Source organism: Lolium rigidum, chromosome 4, assembly GCF_022539505.1.
Source record: "Lolium rigidum isolate FL_2022 chromosome 4, APGP_CSIRO_Lrig_0.1, whole genome shotgun sequence".
NCBI classification, from domain to species: Eukaryota; Viridiplantae; Streptophyta; class Magnoliopsida; order Poales; family Poaceae; genus Lolium; species Lolium rigidum.
Window position 1 is genome coordinate 56,197,247 of NC_061511.1, and position 9,216 is coordinate 56,206,462.

The 9,216-nt window shown below is 50.4% G+C and overlaps 1 pseudogene; it reads right to left on the reverse strand.

Annotated features, from left to right (window-relative positions):
* Nucleotides 1–7,562: 7,562 nt before the first annotated feature.
* Nucleotides 7,563–8,976, reverse strand: LOC124647094 (annotated as a pseudogene).
* Between the last annotated feature and the right edge of the window lie 240 nt (nt 8,977–9,216).

Below are 9,216 nucleotides of genomic sequence, written 5' to 3' on the forward strand. Positions count from 1 at the left end.
TACTCGTGGTTGTCAGCTCACAACACCATGCTAGCTAGCTGGTCAAGAAAAAGTCTACACCGCGCTTGCCTATCTCTGAAACTTTAGTACTATTCAGAAATTCCAACTATCGTTTCTTGCATAGATCATTTAACACTTTGCAAATATGCAATGCAGCCGATGTATGCAGTACTTCTAGCATTCAGAATTTCAGAAATTAAAGCTTGCAAATTGTAATCAACATCAGAAAAAAGAGCACATGTTAGCTATGAATTGTCCAACCAATCCAAACCAACTCGTGCGGTCTTAACCAATTCACGCACTAAATCTGCAACAAACGGAATGTCTCGCTAGAATCTGATCCAATCGGTACAAGAAACACAAGATCCTTTTTACATCGGCAAGGAAAAGTAACACTAGTCTACCGCAGTGAAGGATGGCCACCGGAAACAAGAACCTGAAGGAGGTGACCCCGAGCTGCACGTGGCGAAGAAGACGATACTACGCAATACTAGAATGTGCCGCGGATCCAGAGTAGCTACGTGCATAAATATAAAATCTGGCTGAATCTCCAGTAAAGCTACGTGCAACAGATATACTAATATGTTAATATCATATATGGGAGTTGTGTGCTCCTTGACTGAACATCTATCACTCAGTACAGGTGAAAACATCAAATATTACAATGAAAGGAAAGAATGACTTGTGGCAAATTTAAGCATCTAGTTATTCTTTAAGAATAATAATTACTATATTGAACATCCATCACTCAATAGGGGAAGCTTATAGCTGACAAACTAGAGTAACACTAGTTCATTACAGGAAGCTTTGAAAGTTTCTTTAGCTAGGCCCATAGTGCAACTTAGTTGTTCTTCTATCCTTTTATTTTAAGAGAAACTCACGAATTAAGTAGAATCTAAAACTGAATTTTCCAGTAGAAACCCGTTAAAACCATGTCAACCGGGACATGTATATGATCTAGACTACTAGGACTCGCATCCTATTTGTATAATTGCTGCATGGAAATATATCTAAATCGAGTCCACAACATGGACTAAGGCAGCCCCCAAAACTAGCAAACCTAGTAGTACAAGGCCTGAACAGCTGTCGATCTACATGCATGGTCCACCTTTCTGGTTTGGAGTTAAATGTAACACTTGAATAGCAGCAAGCAATCGCATATTCAGAAAAGAAGTCAAGAGTCTCGAGTTTTACTTGTTCAATATATGAAGGACAAATAGGGTGGACAGATCCCCTGCTTCCCTTTGATACACTGGTCATCTGTTGAGCAGTATTTGCAGTTCTCAAGGCCCTCTTTAAACAAAGGAGCACCCTGTAACAAAATTTTGATCAGGCCAAAATGAGAAGTCCTGCATACTCTAGATATATAATTTAACAGCATGCCCGAAGTTGTTAGCCAAACACGAACAAGATTTAAACTTGCCTAATTAAATGAAATTCACGATTACTCTTGAGTCTTGACACAGAGAGAGCACACCAAAGACAGGGGAGAAAAATTGGACCATCGATCTTGGTGTGGTGGTGGTGGTGAGCAGGTGACCTACCTTCTAGCCGGGCTGGCCCGACGACCTCCTCGTCGAGCTCATCTTGCGCGTCGCCAACCAGAGGCCGGCGAGCAGCTGCGCCAGTGAGCGGCGTTGCAGGGGTTGCCACTAAAGAGCGGCGGAATCCACAGGAGCAGCCTCCAGTCGGAGAAGAGCTCACGGTTGCAGGATCCAGGGGACATGCCGCCGGTCAGAGAAGAGCACCATCGTGGCGGCAGGAGTCAGAGGCGGCGCCGACTTGCCGGAACTCTACGCATGGGATAGGGTTTGTGGTTAATCGCCAGGTATATCGTCTTCGGTTGAGATCCGCGGGAGGCTTTGGGGTTCGTTCGTCTACCACGCCGTGATTAACGAGGCGCCTTCCACGTTATTAAAGAGGCTCAGGGATCGACTCAGTCGCTGCTGGTAATTAAGAGCGCGATTCGTTCGGTTCAATCGAGTCTCTTCCAGCAGGGCAATTGGATTATTGTAATCGTGAAATTTACGCTGGCAATCAACCTTCCTTTGAATATTTGATTAGCTTCCAAATCTAAAATAATATCGATGAATTTTTTGCTTTGCTCCTGCGTAATTTTAGCTGCCATGACAAATGACCTGTATTAGTTGGATATGGCACGTACTAGACATATGTGCACATGTACGTGCCTAGTACATAACTAGTACTGTACTTATATAGCTGCGCCCTCATTCTAGACTAGCTAGTTTTATCATTGTAGAGACTAGGGATGGCGGCCAAGGCGACGTGGTCGACCCACTTTCATAGGTTCGATCGCCGTAGCCCGACGTGCCAAGCGGCATGCACATAGACGACAAGGACCACGAAGTAGCTAGGTCACCTAGTCGGGTGCAAGAGAAATCACCAAGAGAGTTAATTTCCTAGGAATATTGAGGCTGAGAGCATCGGGCGCCCGAGAGCATCCCCACTCGGGGACACTAAAGGCCACTTACAGCCGTAGGGGGGTGTCGGCGCTAAAAATCGCGCCCAGCCCTTACCCCTTCCCCACCACTTTGGTTTTAGCGCGGCGTGATCCAACTAGTTATCTGGCCTTCCCAGGCCGAACCCAACAAACGGGGAAGCTAACGGGGGTGCCGGCGCGAATCATTGAGAAGGCACGGGAAACAGTTGCTCGTCTTGGACCCGCGTCGTCAGTGTCCTCGCACCGATCGTCTTCCTCATCGACTTCCGCGCTGCGTCAAAGCCTACTCGCCTTTAACGTCCGCGGCCACAACAACGACGCGTCTCGTCGATGGGGCACGCGTCGGCATTAATGGACGCCAATGCCCCCTCTCGGCGCTTTAAAAGCTGCTCTCACGCCACTCCGTCCGTCTCACACCGTCCCATCTTCCTCGCCGCAGATCGATCACCAGCTACTCCCCAACAAAACTCAGTGACATGGAGCGCTCCCCCGGTGATGACACCGCTACCAACGGCTTCGGCCGGCGGTGGCTTCTTGTCGAGGAGGCGTGCGTCCTGTGGAGCGCAGGCTACTCCGTCCCGCTGGACATGCAGTGTCCGTCGGGTTGGGTGCTCAGCGCGGGCGGGCTGCCGGTCCCGTCGGTGCCGGTGGGGGTGGTACACGCATGCGCCATCTACGAGCACTTGTATTCGTTGACGCTGAAGGAGCGCAATGATCCCCACTGGGACCCCAACAACGACCACGTCTGGACGGTCTTCTTCCGGTAGCAGCGCGAGGACCGCATCGCCACCTATGATGGCGACGACGCCCTGCCAGAGAACACCAATTCCGAGGGGCGGAAGCGGTGGTGGAGTTCCCCCGGGAGGACCCTCACACTTTTGTGCGCCTTAATCTATTTACTTACTTGAGACTCCCTGTGATTTCCTCTCCTTGAGTGATTTCGGGAAATAGTGCTTTGCCGAAATATGCAAGCTAGGTTCATGCCAAAGTAAACTCAAGTGTCGCCCTTCTAGGCGAGGGGTTAGCTCTGGTCGCTAACATCCGTCCTTGATTTTCTCGGTTTCATGTTTTTTTTGCGAAACACATTACAACCACATCCGCTAAAAAAAATAAGTACATACACTCGCCCCTATGAACACGCACGTACCCAATCCTTATGAGCATTTCCGGAGACTGTGTTCGAAAACTGATCTAACTGGTCTTAAGACTGACGAAGTCACCACATAAGCCTCTCTGTCGATGGAAACATCGCCTTCCACCGAAGAATATCCCGCCTTTATGAGACACCAAAGTGTCGTACCTATAGTTTGAAGTCTGGTGGGCTGGAAGTGTCACTGCTCTCCTAACCATCCAACCACAACAAACAAAAAGACAACACAAGGTGACAAAGATTCTCCTAAATGCCAAACCTTGTGTTGCCTTTTTTTTTTGTCTAATGTACGTGCATCTTATTGTATAAATACATATGTCATAAGATTGTCCTACTTGTAAGTAGAAATAGAAAGAAACTAGTCCTTGCTAGCATCACATTACAACGGATGCAAAATCTTGATGGAGATCCAACATGTAATATGTACGTAATGGAATCGAGACAAAAAAAATCTTATCTTTAGGACCTACGCCGCGAGCATGTCATGTGATTAGCTAGCTAGCCTAATCATGACTCAACTATTGATGATGCATGGTCCATGTCGTCGAAGCAGCAAATATATCTTCATTTTACTTGGTCTTTGCGTCTCTAACTATGAAAACTTTGATCTAGCTGCCATGACCATGTATGGTTAAGGCATGCATATCTGGTGATATTTTGGTAAAATCAGGGGGTAGGCTCAAGCCTATGAAAGCATACCTGGCCCATGTATGTGCACCACTCCCGTGTTTATTATTACTAGCTAACTCACACCCCAGAAAACCCACCAAGCATTCTAATTGAGCTGTTTAGTGGGCAATGCCATCCAATCCTCCAAACTAGTTGCACAAGATAATCTAGGCAACCAACCATGAAGAGCAGCTCGCCCACAACATCCACGCCCACAACTCACGCTCTTAGTTTTGTTTGAATGTGTGGACTCGTGGCGTAGTTGTTGCTAAAGGAGCCGAGCCCGTGTTTTATGTTAACGATGGAGGTTGCAGCGCGAGCATGTTTAGATGTCTACGGTGTCGGGCACATGGCACATCATCAGATACGAGGCATAGTGATGCACGGCTTGGCAAAATACCCTAGTTTCTCCCACGGCCGACTGGACCGCCGTCGCCCTAGTGCGCCTTGTCCACTTCCCCTCCTCCTCGCAACCGGGTGGACCACCACTAATGCAAGAGTATCCAATTTCGGAAACTCCCGAATCTAGTGCCCCTCCGGTGATTAGACTAACCTGCCACCACCTGGTGCCCCATCCGCCTGGTGACCGTGAAGCACACCAAAAAGAGAGACGCGAGGGATGAACAAGGCGACGCATGAGGATGGTGGTTAAATTGGCCCATGTCCATGAGCTACTGTTAGGTACCGCCATTGATCTGTGTAGTACGTACGACATGCACGCAGCTGAGTAAAGGAGGCGCGAAACGACATTACAAAATGCCGGCCATGGATATTTGACTCTGGGCTGGGCCCCAAATATTTTGTTTCGGGCCGAAAGAAAGCCCCAAATATTTTATTCAGCCCGAATCCCACCCACCTCCCCCAATTCCTCTCCTCCACACCGTCGCAGCGGAGCGCCGCCGAGGGACCGCGAGCGCCTCCAAGCACGCAGCTTTCCCCACGGCGCTCGCGGCTGACGACGGCCAAGCTCGCGCCAAGCCTTCCCGGCGAGGTCGCCCCCCCGTTCCTAACCACCGCGGCTCTTCTCTGTCCGCCCCTGAATCCGCAACAGCAGCGCCGTTTTCCCGTCGCCTCGGTGCCCCTCCTGCGTATCCCCGGCTCGTACGCGGCGTCAGGATCGTCGAGGGCCATCCCTGGCCGTACCATGTGACCGTCGCCGTCATGTAGGGCTTGTACAGGGAGATCGACGCCGACGAAGCGTCACCCACCTCGATTTCCTCGGTCAGTGCCTCCTCCTACGCGTCATCTTTCATTTCTCTTCTGCTCTAAGCCCGCGTTGCTACACTGCTGACGCCGTTGCCAATTTCATCTTGTGTGCTGTGCTGCGTCATGGTGCGTTGAGGGCTGAAGAGCTGGTCTGCTTGGAGGAGACGGTCCGCTGGTCTGTTGGCGGCGTCTTCCAGTAACCACCTCCGAAAGCCGCCGCTGTCGACACGTTGCCGAGCTGCTGCTGCTGCTCCTGCCGGTGGCCGTCACAACGACCTGCTGCAGCCGATGGCCTTCCCAACAAGCTGCTGCAGGTGAGCTCACTCTTCTTCTCCTCCATGTAATTTTGTAAAAATATGTTTCTTTTTTCCTGTTGAAATCAATGCATAGGCAGTAGAGGAAAGCCTGCATGTATGTATGGATGGCAACTTGTTTCAGTGAGTGGAAATTTTGCGTGTGCATACGCAGTAGATGCATAGGCACTAGTATGTCCTCATGCAGTAGGTGCGGCTGCTGCTTGGCAGGATGATTTCTGTGTAATTGCTGAAAAGAGGTTAACAATAGTGTTTCTTTCTGTGATGTGAAGGTTCTGCCGCTTGATCTGGTGCAGCACGGTAGGGCCTTGTTGCGGCTGGGTGTCTAGGACGATGAGGCCTCCCTCGCTGACCGTCTGCTTGGGTCCAGGGCCTGCTATGTGGCCCCAAGCCCACCGCGGCAACCTCGCTGCCACGTTCAGGAGCTCGTCGACATTGGCATCCATAGGTACCTCCTTGGCAGCACTTGCTGCATTTTTTTCATATATAGCGCAGAAACTTGTTGTCCATTTGTTCTAGAGATAAATTGAGGTCCTGGACCTGGGAGTTGTTTGCTGTATTTTTGGTGTGTATGATGTATGAAGCTTTGCTCCATTTATTTTTGTCTTCAGCTGGGAATCCTCTCTTGCTAGATCTCTACACAGATTGAACTAGCTACCTGTGTAGCTAATTGGTGTTTTCTTCTAACTGCTTAGAACAGCAGTATATGCATGCTCCTATATGGTATTACAAGAAGTTGGAGGTTCTTTCATGTCCTCTTTGTCATTTTGTGGATCTTCATCTCAATTCATTATTTGCTTATTATTTTTGTAGTAGTCTAAATAAATAGAAAGTTACAATTGTCCTGCTCTTCATGAACTCTAATTGTCCACTGTCTGGTTAGCTAATTTTGGACAATAGGCTACTGTTTTCTTTGATGTTATGGTTAGTGTGTAGATCAGCTCTAGTGTAAAAAATAAATGCGTGGTCTTGTTGCTGTCCTCTTAGAGCTTATAGTCATGTTCCTTATTCTTGTATATACTTAGATAAGATGTGTTATTGATCTGGGGCATTTTTAGTTGATTAACATGAAATTGGCACTAGTTAGGATTATTGGATTTTTTTTTGGCTGTGGTTAAATATTTACTTGATCTGGTTTGAGCGACCAGAACATCTAGCAAACATGTCGATTTATGAGTGCTGATGTGTTGTGTGGGTTGAGAAATTCACTCTGAACCTCTTGAGAGACATATTGTATCTGCATTAGGGTCGTGTATTTGGTGCAGTTACCATCATGTAGTTGTGCATGTATGTTGATTGTAGGGCAGTTACAATTCCGGTGACATGTTTTGTGATAAGAAGAGCAGTGGTACCCTGTTTGGTAGGATTTTTGGTCGTGGCGCTGGCAAGTGTTGTTTTAGCTAAGTATTTGTTACAAGTTGAATTATTGTGCATGTTCCAAGTGTTTATATATAGTGGTTGATGGTTGTAAGCCACATGGATTGAAGTATACTATACGTTTAGCTGTGTGCGGGTTTTAATGCCGGAAGGAGAGGGAAGGGCATGACGAAATTTTCACTACTCCTCGGGCTGGCAGTTTTGGTCTAGTCCTCGGTTCTAACAAGTAGTTTCTTTGTTGTGTGAGGTTTCTTGATGTTGAGTTGCATCGGTGACTGTCACTAGTGTTGGGCTGAAGTTTAGATGATAGGAAGCTGAGTTGTATATGATGTACTCCCTCCGTCCCAGCAAATTTGTATGAGATTTGTCAAAAATTTGGAAGTATCTAGATGCTATGTACTATTGTCTAGATACATCAGAATGTAGATAGATGTGAGATAACTTTTGTGGGACGGTGGAGTAGATGATTTGGCAACTAATTTATCAATTAAATGGTGATTGATCCGATTAAATGGAGTAATAGTAGTGTGGAAAATTTGAATGACTGCCTAGTTTTTGGTGAAGGGCGGTGTGAAAATGATGGCACTCTTTTGCATCGTTGCGTGGGAGAGAGAGAGAGTCGCTGAGTCGGCAGCTTCTCTTGTACGTGGGCTGCAGCAATCGTTGGCTTCAGTTGTGCGTGCAGTTTGGCGAGAGAGAAAAGGCAGCTGTTGACACGCATGGACGGGGCGAAGCGGAAATTAATGTCGCGGCCAGCTGTTTCACGCGAGGGAGGTTTGTTCGTTCGGGGATCGACGCCTAGAAGCTCGCGCGCGGGGTCATACAAGGACGATGAGCAGGTGGATCCTAGAATGAATCCATCCTGTCTTCCTTTGATGAAGGAGACGACGGCGTCCATCTCCTTGTCCGCCTTGTGGCCCTGGCCGGACTTCTGGAGAAAGTAGACATGCCCCTCGCCGTAGGTCTGGTGCAGCAGCGCCTCCTGGCCTCCCCACGCGCTCCCCCTCAGCGTCTCCACGTACCTCCGGGTTCTGTCCCGCAGCGTGTCGAGGTCCCCCACGGTGACCAGAGCTCGCCGGCAGCCGAGCGTCGCCCACTGCTCCGCCGGCATCGCCAGCGGGTTGATGAACGGGTGGTCGATCCCGTACCTCCCGGCGCACACGAAGGCCCACGTGTCCTCTCCACGCTCCGCGCGCGAGAGCCTGCGGTCCGTGCCCTCGGACGGCAGGAGATCCCTGCCGCGGAAGTAGGGGTGCAGGAGCGCCATCCCCTCGACCTCGATCCGTGCGCTGCCGCCGCCGGCCATCATCGCCACGTTGTGCGCGATGTTGGCGCCGGCGCTGTCGCCCGCGACGAAGATGCGCGCGGCGTCGCCGTGCTCGGCCAGCCACGGCTCCGTCCCAGCGGGCGAGCAGCTCGACATGGTCCAGCGGAGCGCGGCGTACGCGTCGTGGTATGCAGCTGGCAGCGGGCGCGAGGCGGTAGTCGACGCACAGGGCGACGACGCCGGCCGCGGCTACGAGCGCGTTGAGGAAGCGGTAGTAGACGGCGGAGAAGGCGGTTTGGACGACGAAGGCGCCGCCGTGGAAGTAGACGAGGACGGGGAGCTTCTTGGCGGGCGGGACGCCCTTGGGCAGGTAGAGCCTCGCGGCGAGGCCGGCGTCAGCGTCGATGAGGACGTCCTTGCAGGTGACGCCGGCGCTGGCTCTGGAGGAGCCCATGAGGCGGTGGACGCGGCCGCTCTTGTAGCGCACGAGGAAGGGCGAGAAGTCGAAGTCGACCTCCGTGTCCGGATCCATGGCCAGCCCAGAATCGCGCGCGTTCGAGTTTTCGACAAGGCCGGCCGCCAAGATCAGCGGTTCCTACCGGGGTTCCATCTGCCATTCAATGATGCATGGTGATTCGGAAACGAAAGAGATGTAGTATGAGTTGTTTGGCTGTATTAGCTGCCGAGCCGTCGATCCCTGGTGGCGTATCATACTGACAGTCGTACATTACGCATACAAGAAGTCTCACGGTGGGTGGGAACATGATTGATA